Source organism: Panthera uncia (assembly GCF_023721935.1).
Source record: "Panthera uncia isolate 11264 chromosome A1 unlocalized genomic scaffold, Puncia_PCG_1.0 HiC_scaffold_16, whole genome shotgun sequence".
NCBI lineage: Eukaryota > Metazoa > Chordata > Mammalia > Carnivora > Felidae > Panthera > Panthera uncia.
Window position 1 is genome coordinate 70,329,784 of NW_026057576.1, and position 18,971 is coordinate 70,348,754.

The 18,971-nt window shown below is 40.6% G+C and overlaps 1 protein-coding gene and 1 pseudogene across 2 annotated transcripts in view; both read right to left on the reverse strand.

The window, feature by feature from the left end:
• FGF14 (fibroblast growth factor 14) overlaps positions 1-18,971 on the reverse strand; it is a 607,406-nt gene that overhangs the window by 497,759 nt on the left and 90,676 nt on the right. The gene's annotated exons all lie outside the window — the stretch shown is intronic.
• On the reverse strand, positions 2-97 carry LOC125934269 (uncharacterized; annotated as a pseudogene).

Here is an 18,971-nt window from a genome sequence, read left to right on the forward strand (position 1 = left end):
TCTGTACCGCTTTCACATAAAAATTTTGCCTGTCATCCTTGGGCCATGCTAATCTTCTCAAATTGTTACAATTTTAGTAAATGTGCTGCAGAAGCAAGTGCTCACAGGAAAAAAAATTTTAACTTTTTTTTTTTTTGAGAGAGAGAGAGAGATGTAGAGCATGAGCAGAGGAGGGGCAGAGAGAGAGGGAGACACAGAATCTGAAGCAGGCTCCAGGCTCTGAGCTGTCAGCACAGAGCCCGACACGGGGTTCAAACTCATGGACCCCAAGACTAGGACCTGAGCTGAAGTCAGACACTCAACCGACCAAGCCACCCAGGCACCCCTTACATAAAAATTTTTAAAAATCAAAACAAAGAGAGGGTTGAAATTGCACAGTATTATTTTTTAGTAAGCTGCATGTTTTCTTGGGTCTGATTCTAAAAGCAGAAAAAACATATGCTCTTGCTAAAAAAGGTGATTGATACAGATTCTCTAACTTTTTGGCTACAAACTATGGGAAAGTACTTACCGACTCACTAACTCAAAATAGCCTTATGAATTCCCTACATTCTTATGTGAACTATCATTTAAAAGGTAAACTAGGCATTTTTCTTCTTTTGAAATTTATAAATTTCAGGGCATTTTATACACTGGGCTTGATCTTTTCTTCATAGCAGAGAAACCTTCTGAACCTTCTGAATATGCTAGCAAGTTCTTCTGTGTTCCACTGAGAGCCCTAAATACAGAAGGTCTGGGAGAAGAAAAGTGGGGAAGTTTGCATGGTGTTGCTAAGAGAAACCTAGTGGAGTTTATTAGTTCCTGTCTCCAGAATCTGTTATCTGTTCACCAAAATATATAAATATAAATTAAAATAGATGGATTGATAAATAAAACTTTCTAACACAAGATAATTATCAACCACAAGCTAAGGGGCTGCACATGACATTAAGCTACGCTGGAGAAACTGAGGCCAAAATTTCAAGAACCTAATGTGAATATAGTGGGATCCTAAAGAATGAGGCTGGCAAAAAAAGACAGCACTCAGAAGCCGATGGCTACAGTGCGCCTGGAAGGATTCACGTTCCCAAGCAGGTGTCCGCCCCCTCGCTCTGGTTCTGACCACCATGATCGGCCACCCCTCCTGCTGTCCACTCGGGCTTCTCTGGCCACAACCTGGAAGCGCTTGAAAGAGGAGAAAAATGCTTCAGAGTCGCTGCAATGACTCAGCACATTAATGCTGACTCTACGGTTATCTGATTTAGAGCCAGCCTGGCTTGTGACCCCGGGTCACCCAATCCCAACCACTGCAGACTGACCAGCTGGCCATACCTGGTGTAAAACTTGTTCTTTGGGCTTGCGTCTCATGAGTTCGCATGAATCAGTGCTCAATACTAAACTAGCCTTCCTGGTTTTTTTAAGCCTTTTGTCACACCAGAGATTCATGGATAGGTGTTTTGAAAATGGCTTGATAATATTCCACTAATGGCTCTACATTTTGTGGGGCTGTGCTGTTGTTAATAAAAGGTCTGTTTTCCATGAGTTCAAATTAACTGACAACAACTAAGGGAGTTTAAAAGAAGTCAAACTTTACCTGCCAAACATTTCCTACTATATGCTCCAGAGCAAAATAAATATGGAAATTTCTATGTGTTTTCAAAGCAGAAGATTCAAACATATTATTCTTCTCGAGGGTAAATCTTTCACCCTATTATCTTCCAGAATTTCAAATGTAACAGGAAAATGTGAGATCAGTATCCTAAACCACTTCCACAGGTAAGATCATATTACTATTTTTTTTTAAGGATTAGCACATCAGCTTGTTCTGGGTTTTCATATATAGAGTATTCACTACAGTGTCAACTACATGCTAAGTACTCAATAGACAAGAATTCTGAGCTTTTCCTTTAAGGCGTGGGTAAGACTTTGTGATTTCCAAGACAAAAGTTAGCAAAACAGGGACTCCTGGGTGGCTCAGCTGGTTGAGACTTCGGCCTAGGTCATGATCTCGCTGTTCCTGAGCTCGAGACCTGCATCAGGCTCTGTGCTGACGGCTCGGAGCCTGGATCCTGTTTCACATTCTGGGTCTCCTTCTCTTTCTCTGTGCCTCCTCAACTCACACTCTGTCTCTCCCTCTCAAAAATAAATAAACATTAAAAAAAAAGTTAGCAAAACATACACCAGATAGAAGATATCACTGTAGCTACAGCAGTGGCTTGAGACTCAGCAGGATAAGAAACATCTCTATAAGAACACATTTTTTTAAAGCATGGAGTCAACCAATACAATGAATGGCAGGGCAGGTAGAGTGCAAGACCACAGTGAAAACCCAGTGTGGTTCTGGCATCTCTTAGGAACACAGCAGACCACAGCAACAGCTCTGGTTTCTTTGGAGGACACGTGTGACTTTGGCCCTCTCTGGGAGATTGAGCTCACAGCGCTTTGAGCAGGAGTCACAGACATCAGCGGCACATGGATTGTACTCATCAGGCTGAGATGAAAATGACCTTTGCCCAGGGCCAGCCCTTTGCTCATGGTCTTTCCAGGGTCAGCAAATAAGAGAGGCAGTTTTTCAGGCAATAGGAAAAGAATCCACACATTGCTGTCCCCTGCCAACCCCACTTTTCCATCCACAAACCCCTGTCAACAGGCTCCATGTTTCTTCCTCCAGAAGACGCTGCAGGTGGGAGGTCAGGTGTTCAAAACGACTTCAGAAGGCTCCCTCTTCTCTGCTGTGACATTTTCTGGCATCCTGTCAGCTGGCTACTGAGTCTTCGGCATTCACTTTGTACAATGAATTAATGTATAAGAAACTTGCTGATGTTTGCAGGCTCAGCACTCTTAATATTAGAAAATGACAAAACTTACTTATTGAATTTGTTTTTTTAATTGTCCTCCTTTGGAGAAGGGAACCTTCCATGCCTTCCATGCGCCTTGTTACTACCGCAAGGACTAAATTCATCCTGACTGGCCTCTTCCCATAAAGGGCCAGAGCAAAAGCAAATGTACGTGCGCGTATCATATCATGATTCTCTGGGAAGGGGACTGCTTACTTCCAGGGGTGTAAGTGGCTGGCACCTGAATGAAATCAAACACTGAAGAAAAATGCCACTTGAGGCAAGAGAAGAGAAGGGGCACAAGGTCTCTGGGGTGGTATCTATAATGTGCTGCTGAATTTCATGTGACTTTCATGAACCACGAACTGCATGCTTTACAATATTTTACCAAGGCATTCTTTTCTAACAAGCCTCATTTCGTTTTGCATCCTTTTTGCTGTATAATATGCAAAAGAAAGAGAAGCACAATCGCTGAAAGTTCCGTCTCTGGGATTTGAAGTGCCCTCACTTGCATGCTGAGAAGGGTTATAATGAATATTTTTGGCATCAGCTGCTGAGAGCAGCTTGGTACTAGCAGCGCTTGATTCAAAATGTCATATGATACAATAATACACAAATTGAGTGCACAGAGGGGGGAAAACATCATGCAACCTGTCATAGGTACAGCAATTTCTCGTGAGTATTCAAGGAGACAGAGGTAGAAGTAGAAACTTGAAATCTGAAAAAAATCAACAGTCAACATCCACAAATGCTAGAAAAACATTGTTAACAAATGGAACATAGCATTTTTTGCGTAATTGTAATACCAGTGGTTTCTTTAGTCAAAACCGTAGAATTCATTTATGAATGATCTGGTACAATTCAAGTGCTAAAGTCAGGGGCGCCTGGGTGGCTCAGTCAGTTAGGCATCTGACTCTTGATTTTGGCTCAGGTCATGATCTCACAGTTTGTGGGTTCGAGCCCCTGTTTGGGATCCTCTTCTTCCCTCTCTGACACTCCACTGCTCATTCTCCTCTCTGTCTGTCTCTCCCTCTGTCTGTCTCTCTCTCTCTCTGTCTCTCTGTCTCTCTCTCTCTCTCTCACACACACACACACACACACACACAATAAACTTAAAAAAAATTACTGAAGTCAATGAGAAAGCATATCTACTTAATATAATCAAATACATTTCCTATTAATTTTTAATAACTGATTTTCTTAAAATAGCAGCCCTCTTCTCCACTGCTTAATTTTTGTTTTCAACTGGTCTTTCTTCAGAGGCAGATTTAAAAAACAAACAAACAAAAACAAAACAAAAAACCCTACCTATTCCTGAATACAATTTGGGTAACTATTAGAACTGCCTTATCTAAAAAATCCCTAAATATTGGCTATGAATTATCTAATAGCAACTTTAAAAATAAGTACATTCCAGGGGCGCCTGGGTGGCGCAGTCGGTTAAGCGTCCGGCTTCAGCCAGGTCACGATCTCGCGGTCCGTGAGTTCGAGCCCCGCGTCAGGCTCTGGGCTGATGGCTCGGAGCCTGGAGCCTGTTTCCGATTCTGTGTCTCCCTCTCTCTCTGCCCCTCCCCCGTTCATGCTCTGTCTCTCTCTTTCCCAAAAATAAAAAAATAAAAAAATAAAAAAAAAATAAAAATAAGTACATTCCAAATGTTAATTTCAAAGACAGTCCTTGAACACCATGGTGTCCCCTTGTCTCGTACTTTCTCATTTGTGTTTGGACATTTGGGTAGTTACCATGTTAGCCATTCCTCTTTTTATTTCCAGTGTTTTTCTAATTGTTCGGCTACTTCTGTTCCTTGCGTCAATTAGTGACATCTTCCCAAATTAATTTTTGTTTCATATTTATTATATCGACTACCTTTGTCCAAGTGCTGGCTCCCCAAACCAGTTGTTTTATTCAGTGTAGCTACTCCCTCCCTCTGTGCCTCAGTCCCCTTGTCCTCATAAGGCTTCGGTGAGGACTGATGAGCTAGGGGGGGCTCTTACAACTGCATCTCGTGCATAGGGAGCTCTGTGTTCCTATTCCCATCTTGAAAGTGGAATTTTTTTAAATGTGAATACATATTATTAAAAGTATTTTAATATATCATTTTTTATTTGTTTCTCCCCCATGGGTCTACAGATTACTTCCGTTTAGGTCATTGGTTCGATTATTTTAAGTTGGCCATCTGTAGAATTTTAAAACAAGGAAGAATCCTAAAAATCATGTTTTCCAACTTTCCTTTACTATAGTAGGTTCCTAGTCATCATGATTATTGTCATCAGGCTTTTGTTAAACAACTAATTATACTACTCAGGGACTCTGATGCCACTAAAGTGCATTTGTCATCTAAGCTTTGGGCCTGGAGATGTCCTTGAGAGTATCGACTAATTCAATCTGTCCTTCTGATTCATTGTTTTCATAGCATAAATCTTCACCACATACTGCACTGGGATAACTAGTCATGGTATAGGTAGGAAGGATTCCTGTAGGCTTTCCTCACCCCTATGCAGACTTCATTCATTCTTTTCCTTTGACTGTCCAGCCCAATGTGGCTTATAACCCGTTCGCACAATTACCATGCACTGGATCCTGAAACCACCTTTCTGAAGGTAGGGGCAAGGCAGCTATAACTGCCTTTTCCTCCTCTCACAGGAAACTGGGAGTCAAAGGTTAGGATCATGCCCAGGGACAGAGAATTAGATGTGCCACAGGGATCTGTAAAACCCAGGCCTTAGGATTTCCCCTCGTAACATGTTTTTACAGTGCATGCTATTTCTCCCCAGATGTGTCACTCCCACGTCAGCAGAAGCAAATATCCTAGTGAGGGGCACAGAACCAAAACAACGTAGAAACAGAAAAATGATGCCTGATTGGGCAGTAAGCCATTCACTCATTCAGCGGTTTAAGGTTAAGTTCACACTGGGGCTGTCTATACGATGTAGATATTGGGGCAACAGATGATTGAGTTCCATATTCAGCCAAGATGTGATTGAAAAAGAAAGTCCTTTGGGGTTATAGAAGAGAAAACCTACAAAGAATTGGCCTCGACCTCATCTGCCTATAGACAACGTAGGTGTTAAGTTTAAACTGTTGGGACTATGCTTTTTGTTCTTTACTGAGGGTTAGGAAACGATTATTGCATAAATAAGGTAAATGAGTGTCATTTCTAAAATGAAATGTTTTCACATTCTTATCACAAAAATTTCAGTAAAAGGAAGTCTGTGTAATATCCTCATGATATCTCCAGGCCCACAAAGGCAACAGATGGTCTCTGGGTTTTAGAGATCTCTTTGTGTTCTATATTAAAATGTTTCCAAAAGATTGACATAGTGTAAGAGTCTGATTCCTTATTAAAAGATTTATTCTCAGGTTTTGTATGACTTCTACGAAGTATGAGATATGAGCCATTGTGGTTTGTGGCTTAGGTTGATGGCACAAACCTTTTCCCTACACCATACCGGAATTATTTTCCATCTCCCTACACCATATTGGAATTATTTGGTCTGCAAATAGGGCAGTGATTAGTTGCCAGGTCAATGATTAGTTGACCTGGTCATCCACTGATATGCTGCAAGGTGATTATCAAGTACATTTTTGCTAAAAGCACTCAAGAGCAGAAAAATGTTTAACTGCCATAAATTCTAACCACAGGATGAAACAAAACTGAACAAAGGAATGGTAAATTTAGTCTCAAGCTTAGAACCCTGAAGCATACAACTGCAGAAGCACAAGTGTGTGACCGTGGCACGCCATTTTCCTTCCAAACCAATGCCAAAAACAGCCTTGGAGCCTGTGTTTCCTTCAGTCAGATACTAATACTAAAGCTCAAGAAATGTAAAACAAGGCAGCAAAATGGGAATTCAGTAGGAGTGCTGAGATGTCAGGAGTGCTGACATTAAGTGTATTTCTTTGGCTAGTCACAAAATCCTCATCAAGAGGCCAAATTGTCTAATTCTATCATGAGGAGAACATGGATGAAAGAACTTAACTACTGCACATATTCCCATTTCAATATGGTAAACCATCTGAGTATAACAGTCACCAGAGGCAATGGGGAGAAGTCTGACTACTAACTGGGCCAGGTGATGAAGGTCAACATTGACAGCATTACTTCATATTGGTAAGTATTGATAGGTACCCTGCATACGATGTGATGAAAATGACACCTTACATCTGAAACCTTCCTCCCCAAAATCCATAATCCTAGGCTAAACATGAGGAAAATGTCAGATAAACCCAAATTAAGGAACACGCTACAAAACATTTGACCAGTGTCCCTCAAAACTGTCAAGGCTATCAAAAATGAGGAAAGTTTCCCAAACTGTCCCAGTGTAGACAAGTCTGAGGGGACATGATTAGCAAATGTGATGTGGTATCCTGGATGGGATCCAATTACAGAAAAAGAACCATAGGTAAAAACTAATAATATCCTAATAAAATACAGACTTGTATTAATAATAATGTATCAATATTAATTAATTGTCACAAAGGTACCACACTGATAAGATTCTAATAGGGAAAACAAGGGTATGGGGAACCCCCTGTATTATCTTTGTGACTCTTCTGTAAATCTAAAACTATTCTGAAATAAAAGTTTTCTTAAAAATAAAAAAGTCTCTCCTTCAATTCAACTGATATCTGTGGATCAGAATAATTCAAGTAAGCAACTATTTTTGTATTTCTTCTGCTTCACAGAGGAATGTGATGGGAGCCATGGGAAGCTGCCCGTGCAGCCAGGATGCCCTCACAGACTGCCCATGCAATGGATATCTGCTCTCCCCCTTATAGGCCCCCCGTTTTATTTATGCAAGTTGGCCTTGTTATTCTAATTATGTAATTTAATTATTTTTGAAATCACAAGCATAATTGCAAAAGAGAGAGTTGCTATTTCTGTGAAAAAAAAATAGATTGAATGATTTGAAAAAACTTGATAAAGGCAAATGGCTAAAAATACTCCTTTGAATATGGGTGTTCTTGTACCATAAAAGATTGGAAGAAAATGTCATGAAAATCAAGAAAGATTCTGCACTCAGATTGCTTACATCCTTCAAGTTCTGCTCCACTTAAAGACACCAAAATTAGAAATCAGAGATCATGGGTGTGATTTCTACAAGAACTCAAATCAGTTCAACCATAATCAAAGAAACCCCATGGGGGTCAAAGTACTGGTGAATGAGCATTAACATAAAGTGAAATGTTGAAGGCACATGTGTATCATTTTTAATAATTGCCCTGTTTTATTGCTTTTTTCATTAACTTATCTTTTCAATTAACCAATTACTACTGATCCCAACTGACTATCCAAGCCATTCTACTGAAGATGATTTTTACTTTCATCTTTTATGCCTTAATATTTTACAGCACATTTTCAGCTTTCCTTTAACTGGTAAGTTCAGGTTTTTATTTTGCACTGTTTTATAATGAGCCCATTGCACAATTCTGTCACCTTCCCCCCCTCCCACCCGTGGACTCTAGACACAAGGGCAATTGCCTAATTATGCTGTGCTGCTCTAAGAAGCACAGTCGTTAAAGCGCCTTCTTAGGGGAATGATGTAAAAGTGCCAAGGGAAAACTAAAGACAAAATCCCCAAGAAAAAAGAAGCTTATTTTTTTAATATAAATTCAGTGTCTGGGAAAACAATATCATTTCCTCTAAGTGAGTCTGTTTTCAAAGACCTCTAAGTTAAGAGTCGAGCAGAGTACTGATTAAATGTGACATGCTTCTCTCTTGGCTTCTAGATGATAAATTCTGCACCAGATGATGACACTGGATGTGAATCTGTTTCTCATATCGTGCTGAGAACAAGATCACTAAGACATACTTTACCTTTCCCAACAGAATCCATCTTTTCAACGATGGTGACAAAGCTGTTTCTTCCTACGTCAGTAGAAAACTCATTCTGATCAAAGTTGAATAGTACCAAGGGGTTAGAATTTTCTAAGTAAAAGAACAGCAAGATGCCCTAAGGACACAAAGAATGGAATTAAATGGTTATTTTCAAATTCAGCTATTCATCAAGTATATATTAAAAATTAGTGTGGTCCTGTCTGGAATATGCTTCAGAGGAGTAATTTTAAAAATAGGACATTTGTAAGAATACAGTTGAGAAAGAAATTGAGGAGTTGAGATGGATGCGAACTATCCCTTAGGAATATAAAGCAGTGCCGAACATCCAGAAATCAATGCTTCTTGGGATTAAGAATTGTGCAAGTTTAAAGGTTAGGATTTTCAGCACGCACATAGGTTCGGTTGGACTTTTTATATTTCCATTATGAGCACTGTTGCCATAAATACCAGCAGGCAAGTAGACAAGAGATCAAGAGGAAAATCAAACAGGAAAAGGACTATTGAGGCTTTCTGGACTTCAACCCATGACCTCCTGTCTCTCCCAGTTTAGAGGAGGGGATGGACAGGGGAGCAGAAACTGAGTGGTAAAGACGCTGGGTGGGGGAGGGGGTTCTCCAGGAAGCAGAGCAGCAGGAAGGCCAAGGTTCCTCAATTCTTTCCTCTTCTTTGCTTCCCACAAGAATTAACCTTGACACTCAAAGCACAACACAAAAGGGAAAGAAGCCAATGAGATGAGCTGGGCAACATAGCAGAAGCTCCCAAAGACCGAGGGAGGTCAGATTTTGAGAACTCATGTGCTAGAGTAACACACAATGTGAGCACCCCCCAATAACATTGTAGAACACCAAAGGGAAAACGAATCCATAAGCCAAACACAAAAATCCAATAAACTTTAAAAGCTCGCGAATCTGATCCCCAAACTGCTGTTTGCCTAGGTATTCCATCTTTCAAGTGCCTGAAATTAAAATTTATTAACGGATATTGTTAAGGTTACCTATTCTACCTTTAGAACATACGTCTATCTCCTGCTACATTCTCATAGAATTTAAAATCTGCCGTGTGAGGAAAACACAAACTTTTAATCAAAAGCAGAATCATACACGTAAAGGAGACTGCGCTGTTTTATAAATGCAGCAACGAAGAGCAGCCTTCGCTTCACAGCCTGGCTCATAACTCAACTCTTCCCCCAAGCTTCTTTGTTGGTTCCTCACATCCTTCTTCCCTGCACCTAAACTTACAGCAGCAGCATGTATATTCTCTGCCTTCTCACCTAATTGCCACTGGATGCTTCCGTACAGGTGTCTGCATGGCATGCATCATCTAAACCAGCATCTTTCCCCAGACTCTGTAGTCCTCTTGTTTCCCCTAAATGAGGGAAGTCAGCATCATCTGCTCAGGATCAAAACTTCCATATGATCTTCCATCACCCTCCCGCCCTGATCTCCCACGTGTGGTCAGCCACGAAAATCTGCCCACTCTGTCTCCACACCAATTCTAGCTCACAGCCCCATTCGATTTTGAACTTTATGATAATAAAAGTTTTATTTTTTATCTGTTTTCCATTGCCGTAGCCCCAGCACCTAGTACAGCATCACACACCCGAAGATACACGTTACATATTTGTTAACTAAAGTTATATAGTACTAGACCTCAAGACAATACTTTTAGTTTAGTTTTAGTCTTTTATGCTGGCCATAGTCACATACAGGATATTTTTTAAGAGATCCTTTGCCAATCACTCTGACGTAACAGCTTTTATATTCTATATTCTCCTCCTGACTCCAACAATCCCCTACCAACGTGCACACACATGCAAACACATAAGCACATAACTGTAATAAACACATAACTGTAACAAACACATAATGTAACTGTAACAAAATTTCAAATTGATAACCATTGTCAATATATTATTTTCAAAAGAAAAAGGTGACTGCCTTTCCTTTTTTATCTTCTAGGCTTTCCTCAAAATAAAATAGAAAACTGGCAAGCATTAGGTCACTTTGACTAAATGTACACAGGTCAAATCAAACAGTTCTAGCCAAATACCTTATTGAAATATTTTGTCTCTTCCATCTACTTAATTGACAAAATAACCATGTTGTCAAAAGTTTAATTTACCTCAGCCATGCTGATACATCTATAATCTAAAGTAGCACTTTGGAGCAGAATAGTTCCTTATACATATTTATATATGGAGCTGGCTTTTCAAAAAGAATTCTCAATAAAATTTCACATAATGTAACTGATATATAATGACTAGGAAAAATATGAAAACACAGTCCAATTGACAGTTATGGATTTCCTACCTTGGACAAGAAAACTGCTACAGAGTAGATTGAAAACATCAAAGAATGAGACAGGGGCTCACAAGGAAATGGGGGAGGCAGCGATAAATAGAAATTCATAGGGAAGGTAGGTTAGAGTCAATGGCAAATGGAAACAGGGAAGGCTCTGATTTCTAAGCTTCCCTCTTCCGTCCTCCTGCCCGACACCTTGCCTTTCCCACTTCGATTCCATAGTGGGTTGTCAGAGTTTCCCTTCCCTACCTTACCCCCTCTTGCTTTGACTTTCGAGCCAAAACCCACTCCACACCTGTGCCCGTGGAGCTGCACATATTGGAGAGACACATGCACTTACCCCAACACACTCCCGTTATAGCCCATGACTGCTGACCTCGAGTGGGTTGCTAGTGCAATCTTACAATAGTCCCAGGAGATTCTTTCATACTTCTTTTCTTCTCAAAATTCCGGCACTCTTCCCCCCTACCTTTCCCCTCAGCGAACGACTTTACTTGTGATGTCACAGAGAAACCATCGGGAAGAGGACTACACGTTCCCGCCACCGTGTCTTCCAACCACCTGCACATGTGCCCAGACAGCCTGTCCTCCTTCCTGCTACTTTTGTTGAAATGTCCAACCTTTGACACAAACCCTGCCACCGACATCCCAGACCCTTTCTCATAGTGCCTGTTCAAGAGCATTGCCGTTGCAAGTTTTCTCCTGGAGTACCCTCTACTTCCTTGCCAGCTCATAGAGAATTAAAAAACCTTTGAAAATATGATATCTAGCACTTTTCATTGTTTTCTGCAGAAGATCTAAGGGAGTGCCTGGCTCACCATGTTGCAGATATATTAATGGTTAATTCTCAGTCATCATCTCACCTGATGTAACAGCCCTCAGTATAACTGATCTCTGTCTCTTCCTCCATGTGGCCTCAGGAATCCAGCTTTCTTAGTTCTCATTCCTATCAGAGGCTCTTCCTCAAATGTGTGTTTTACAAACATGGGCTCATCCTCACTGCCTTCCTCTTCCCCTTCTACACAGATTCCCCAGATGTGAATTCAATCAGCTACTTACAACCCCCAAACAGAAGCCCCCCGCCAACACTGCCCCCTGAATTCCAGACTCAGAGACGCAATTCTACTCACCACCTCCCCTTAAATGTCTCCCAAAAGCTTTTCGAACTACGCAGGTCTGAAACCACACTGGTGATCCCAGCCGCCAGGCAATCCTTCCACAAACTTCCCCATCCCAGTAAATAGCCCCATCCCTCCAGTTGCTTAGTACAAAAAACTTGAGTTCTCCCCGACTCCTGTCAACTCTACTTTCAATACACTTCCAGAATCTGGTCTCTTTTCTACACCTTCCACCAAAACCTCCCTCATTCAAGCAACCATTATTTTGTACCTAAGCCATCTTATTAATACACATCACATTTAAACACTGGCCCCCAGTCTATTCCAACACAGCAGCTAGAGTGATCCTTATAAAATGTAGATCAGATCATGTTACTCCTTTATTTAAAATCCTCCAATTTCTTCCTTTCCCCCTAGGATTTAAAGGCAAACTCTTCACTATGACCTACAGAACCCTAAATGAGTTGATCACCAGCTGCCTCTCTGACATCATCCTCACCACTGATTTACCTACTCTGCTTCATCTGAAGCGGACCCCTATGTTTACCAATGTGCCAAGCATGCTTCTGCCTCAGGACCTTTGCACTTGCTTCTCTCTGCTTAGAATGTCTTCCCAGATACCTGCACAAACTCTTTCGTTCACTCTTTCAGCTCTCTGGGCAAATGTCATTGAGGATGTCTGTGACGATTGTGTATAAAATAGAATTCCCCAACCCCCACCCCCCAGACATAGCACTTGCTTTCATCCTTCTCTGATTTTCATTATAGAGTTTTTCACAACCTTACATACTTCATATTTATATTTTTGTGCTTACTTTATAGCTCTAAGCACCACACCGTAAGGATAGGGATCTCAGCCATTTAATTCACTTGTGTTCCCCAGAATCCAAAAACATACCTGGCAGATAAAAGTCAATAAATAGTTATTGAATAAGTGAATGAATTGAATTTTAAGAAGGATATTTATATGAATAATAGGAGCTAACATTTAGTAAGCGTCTCCTAGCAGGCATACTGAGTGCTTTACATGTACGGCCTTACTAAATCCTCACAACAGTCTTTGAGGTAGATTCTTTAAATCCCCAATTCCAATTTTACAGATGAGGAAATAGAGGCTTAGAGAGGTCAAATAACTCACTCAAACTCCCAGAGCCACTACGTGGTAGACTCGAGACTGTTTCTTGAGCCTGATTGACTCCACAGCCCATTGCGTTTCTAAATTGACTCCACACATCTCATAGCTGTGTTGCTGGGATGAATCTCAATAATGACCTGAGTGTGCTATAAACACAATAAATGTCAGCACTTAGTGTCACCAAAAAATCAAACACTACACAGTAGGTAGAACACTAAATGATAACTTACCAGATTCAAATAGCTATGTAGATTGCACCACGTTTTCCAACAGAGATTTTAGACATTTAGTATAACTTCACTGCCTTGTTAAATGGAGAGACGCCACCACTGTAACTTTGGAATTAGCACAGCTTCACTTTAGCTCCCAAAAGCTACTTGCTTTTTGTTGATGCTAACATTTAAGTTGTTAAACTCTATTTGCCAAGGTGCTACTGAACCCAGTTCTCCAGCATCACATGCACAAACCAGGGAAAACAATTAGATTAAATATCTTCGCTGGGATAAAGAGCAAAGTGTACCTCTCGCCCTCCTCTCCAGGACCCATTCCCCCCAGGACCTGTCTTCTCACCTAACCCCACAAATCCTCTTGCTCAAAGGAGGCAGTTGCCCTGAGATGTGCTTGGTTCAACACCTACTCTTTTCTGGACTTATCTCCATGACCCAGATTCCTGCTGCTACTCTGATTCTGACTCCAGTCCTACTATCTCCAGTACCATTAAACCTATGTTCTCTTAACTCCTGATGTTTACCTTAGCTGGGTTCTCAATTCAAGCCTAAATAAATAGAAATTATTTTTTCTAAGGATGAAGAATCAGCAGTTACACATCCAGATAGGCTTAGGGAATAAGAAAGAAGAATAAGTGTGTGACAGCTAGCCTCCACGAGGACCCCAGTGATCTCGCCTCTGCATATTCATTCTTTTAAAGCTCCTTCCCATTTTTAATAGGGCAGACCTGTGTGGCTGGGGCTAGGTCCTGAAGGAAATTATAGGGTCTGCCTTATACTCGTAGATCATTCTTTCCGGAGGACACCCAGCAATCGTGTCAGGAAGACACTAAGGCAGCCCTGAGAAGTCAAGGTAGGAAGGGCTTATCAACGGCCAGCACCAGCTTGTCATCCACATGCATGACCCATCTTGAAAGAGGATTCTTCAGACCCAGTCAGCTTTCAGATCACGGCATCTGCAGCCAATATCTCCACTGCAACCCCTCGAAAGACCCTGAGCGACTACTACCCAGCCAAGACACTCCTGAGCTCTTGACCCACAGAACCTGTGTGAAATGACAAATGTTTATTCTTCTTTCAAGTCGCGGAGTTGTAGGTAATTTGTTATACAAGAAACTGTGACTGAAACAACATGCATGCAAAATCTATTTGTAAGAAAAGTAAGCCTAGAAAGTCATGAGCTGTATAAAAAGAAAAACTGTGTATAAGTTCAACCCACCATTCAAATATATGTGGTATATCAGACAGATATAATGTCTTTTTACAAAGCTTAGAGTTTTGATTATGGGTTATTTTTTTTACAAAAAAAAAGCTATTAGCTGACTTTTCCTGACCTTTAGTATAGTCTTAAATGTCAGAATTTCAATAAATGTGAGTAATAACACAAATATCTTCAACTATAGAAAATAGAGCTCTAAAGACTTTGAACTTTGAACTCTGAGAAACATTAAGAACCATTATTTTCTGATATTAATGCAATGACTCTTTTTAAAAATATAATAATAATCAACTGAATTTAGATGGTCTAGGACAGAAACAGAAGATTAAAGACAATGCCAGGCCATAACTATGAAGAAAATATCAATATCAGGACCAAGAGAGAAACATGCACCCTAAGGCTTAAAATTTGGTGTTAATACCAGAATTGCATTGTAATTAATTAATTGTAATGGCTTACTTATACTTTTTATATAAATATGTTTGTTTTGTTTTGGGAAACTAATTAGAAATCTAAACATAAGTCATTCTGTATATGATATCAGTCATTCTCAACTAACCCTTCTGTTGCCTGAGTTACAAGACTGATGCTCCTTGGACTAATGTTAAAAAGAGTGACCTCCACCAGGTGAACTCAAATTGCCAACTGCAGACAATATTAAGATATTCAAGTAAGTGGGGTGCCTGGGTGGCTCAGTCGGTTGAATGTTCAACTTTGGCTCAGGTCATGATCTCATGGCTCATGGGTTCAAGCCCCGCATCGGGCTCTGTGCTAACAGCTCAGAGCCTGGAGCCTGCTTTGTATTCTGTGTCTCCCTCTCTCTCTCTGCCCCTTCCTGCTCATGCTCTCTCTCTGTTTCTCAAAAATAAATAAATGCTTAAAAATTTTTAAAAAATGATATTCAAGTAAACAGATGAAATGATGTACATATAGAGGCACCTAATATTGCCAGTATTTACTCTGACCATGATACATCATACATTACAGGAAAAAAACATGTTATAACTCTGAAATTGAAGACAGAAGACCTGAAACAATATTTGGCTTCCATTTTGAAGTTCTGGAAAAGCATTTCATAGATAAGAGTTAAATCATTTCAATGGCTTCTCTTGCCCTCAAATAAAGCACTTAGCATTCATCTCTTCATGGGAATATACCACTCATTTTGTTAGATGTATCACTTGATGCTTCCTTAGAAATTAGGCTGCAGACCCCTGGGGTGCCAGAACTGTGTCTATTAATGTCTCTGCCTCTGGTCCCAAGTTTTGCATCCTGTGTTTGGTCAATAGATAATGGTTATGTGACAGATTAGAGAAATCCTACTCTTCTAACCAGCTCACAGAATATGACCCACACATTTTCCCTACTTACCTTCTGCCAGCCACTGTATTTGGCACCAAGGACACAAAGGAGTTTAAGGAACCATCCTGGGGATGAAGGTGCTCAGAGCGCAGCAGGAGACCCAGACGTGTACATAGACCACTGCCAGGGAAAACATGTCACAACTGAGGGAACACAGATGATGGAAGCTAAGACAGAGAAGAATCCTAAATGCTCAAGAGAAATAAGGAATAGACAGGATGAACAGAGCACTGCAAAAAAGGACATGATGGAACAATGACCTTTGATCTTGACCTTTAAGCAGAAGGGCTCCTGATGGATAGTTGACTTTTGACAAGGCAAGAGTAGACAGTATGCCACAAACCTGAAGCTTCTATGAAATTAGACTATGTGCTAGAAATGTCTCTAAAAGAGTAAGCATCAGATAAATGTGTCTCTAAGGGCCCATAAGACCAAAAGAATGAAGAAAGAAATTAGCATGTTTTCTGGCAAGGTATTAAACAATTAAATTTGGAGCTCATGCTATACTTACTTTGAACTCTGCACAATTAATGAGGTCTTCTTTATTTTTTTATGTGTTTTAACTGTAGTATCCAGAATAATGCCTCCCCACCCCAAAGATGCCTACATCCTAATCCTTGGAATTTACGCATATGTTATCATACTTTGCAAAAAAAGACTTTGAAGATGGGATCAAGGTTAAGGACCTTGAGGAAAGGAGAATAGCTTGTATGATCCAGGTGGGCACAATCTAATTACATGTGTCCTTTAAAGTGGAGAATGTGGAGCACCTGGGTGGCTCAGTCAGTTAACATCTGACTTCAGCTCAGGTCACGATCTCGAGGTTTGTGAGTTCAAGCCCCGCATCAGGCTCTGTGCTGACAGCTCGGAGCCTGGAGCCTGCTTCAGATTCTGCGTCTCTCCATCTCTTGGCCCCTCCCCTGCTCATGCTCTGCATCTCTCTGTCTCTCAGTAATAAATAAACTTTTAAAAAAAATAAAAAATAATAAATAAATAAATAAATAAATAAATAAGGTGGAGAATGTAACCTGGCTGTGGTCAGAGAAATGGCGGCACAAAATGGCATCTGGTACTCTGCAGCTAGATGTGAGATATAACCAGCTCCACGCAAGGAGGGAGAGAGGCCCTCACTTTGCAAGAACCCAAGTCCACAAAATTTAAAAACAAAAACAAAAACAAAACCCACACAAGCCACCACACCCACTGAGCCTTTAGACAACACCATCTATAAGAATCTCCAACCTCATGACTAAGAGCCAACAAGCAAGCGAAGACCCAGCTCCCACAACCACATGGAACTGAATCCTGCCAACACGTGAGTGACCTCTGGGAAGGAATGCAGACCACCGCCTCCTTGATTTTAGCTAGATGAGACCTTAGTCAGTAGGACTTCCAACCTACTGACTTGTAAGATATTAAACTTACATTGTTTTATACAACTAAGCTTGTGGTAATGTGTTACGGCAATAATAGAAAGCTAATACACCAACACATTCTCTTTTTGTCTTAAAGAGGGAGTAACAAATACAGACCTATAACCTGTCCCACTAAAAACAAATGCTGTTCAAGATTCAGAAATGTTGATACAGTGATACCACTTAGTTTTATGGACCAGTTCTTCTAAAAGGAAAGAACAGATTAAAAAAATAAGAAGAGCTACTATTTATTGAGTTAATATCAGGCACTAATTATTGTACAAAATGCTCTATATAGCAAGAATAATCACTGATATTTTTTAATATGTGTGTATGTATGTCAGTAGGTGATAAGCATTGTCCTAAGCATTGTACATGTATTGATTCGTTTAATCTTCAATGAGGCAAATCCCATTATCATCCCCATTTTACAGATGAGGGAACTGAGACACAAAGGATGTGAGTAATATGCTAAATTCATGCAGATGGTCATCACTTAATCCCCAGAGCAGCTCTCTAATATCAGTGAGCATTTATCAGGAGCCTGCTGGGTTCAGGCACCAGGCCATGCAGCTCCCATTCATTCGCACACGGCTGCCCCAACAGCACCCTGTTTGGCAGACGAGTAACCCGCAACTTAACAAAGGCTCAATAACCCACTAGGCATCTTACAATGAACAAACAGCTGAGGTTGGAACTGACCCCGGAACAGAGCCTCTTAACCACCCAGTGTGTGCTAGAGAAGCCCAGTAAGTCTGGGCCAGCAGCACAAATGTGCGGCTGGCTGCTCAAGGATGTCCTTTTCTGAACAATCTTCAGAAGAGTGTTTTAGTTAAAGCCTTTCCAAACACTTGAATCAAGCCAGATCTCTCCCGAAGGACACTCGAGATCCTCTCCGATGGCAGATGGTGGGCTTCAAATATGCCAAGTCAACAACTGGGAATATTTGTATTTAACAACAATAACAAAAAGCTTCAGTCATTTTCCCACTTGTCATTCAATCCTGATGACAAAACTGATTCAATAAACATTTATTGAGTACCTACTATGTGAAAATCAGTATGATGAGCATTAAGAAACACCTGAACAGGTATAATTTATCTGAGTGTATTGATTCAACCTTATAATTTTGAAGAGAAGTTAAAGGAGCTTCAGTGATCTGTTGGGTGACAGCCAGGGCCCCAAAGAAACTTACAGGATATATCAGGGGAAATTCAACCAACTTCTCATAATCTTCTAGAAAAGGCCAATGCAGTTATGTCAGAAAAAGAATCGGACTGAAAGTCAGCAGAGCCAGGTCTTAAATGAATGACCTTGAACAAGTCATTTCTCTTATCCACCTCCGACTGTAAAATAAGAGGACTGGTCTATGAAATACCGAATATCTTCTTCGTTCTGACTTCTATTCTGGCACCAGAAGAACGTCTAGATTCAGGCAAGGTGCTGGACAGCAGCACAGGAGCAGACCTTGTACCTGGTGCCAGAGCCACTCACAAACAAACTAGGAGGGTTTCCTACGTATATTAAAATGAAAAAAAAAAA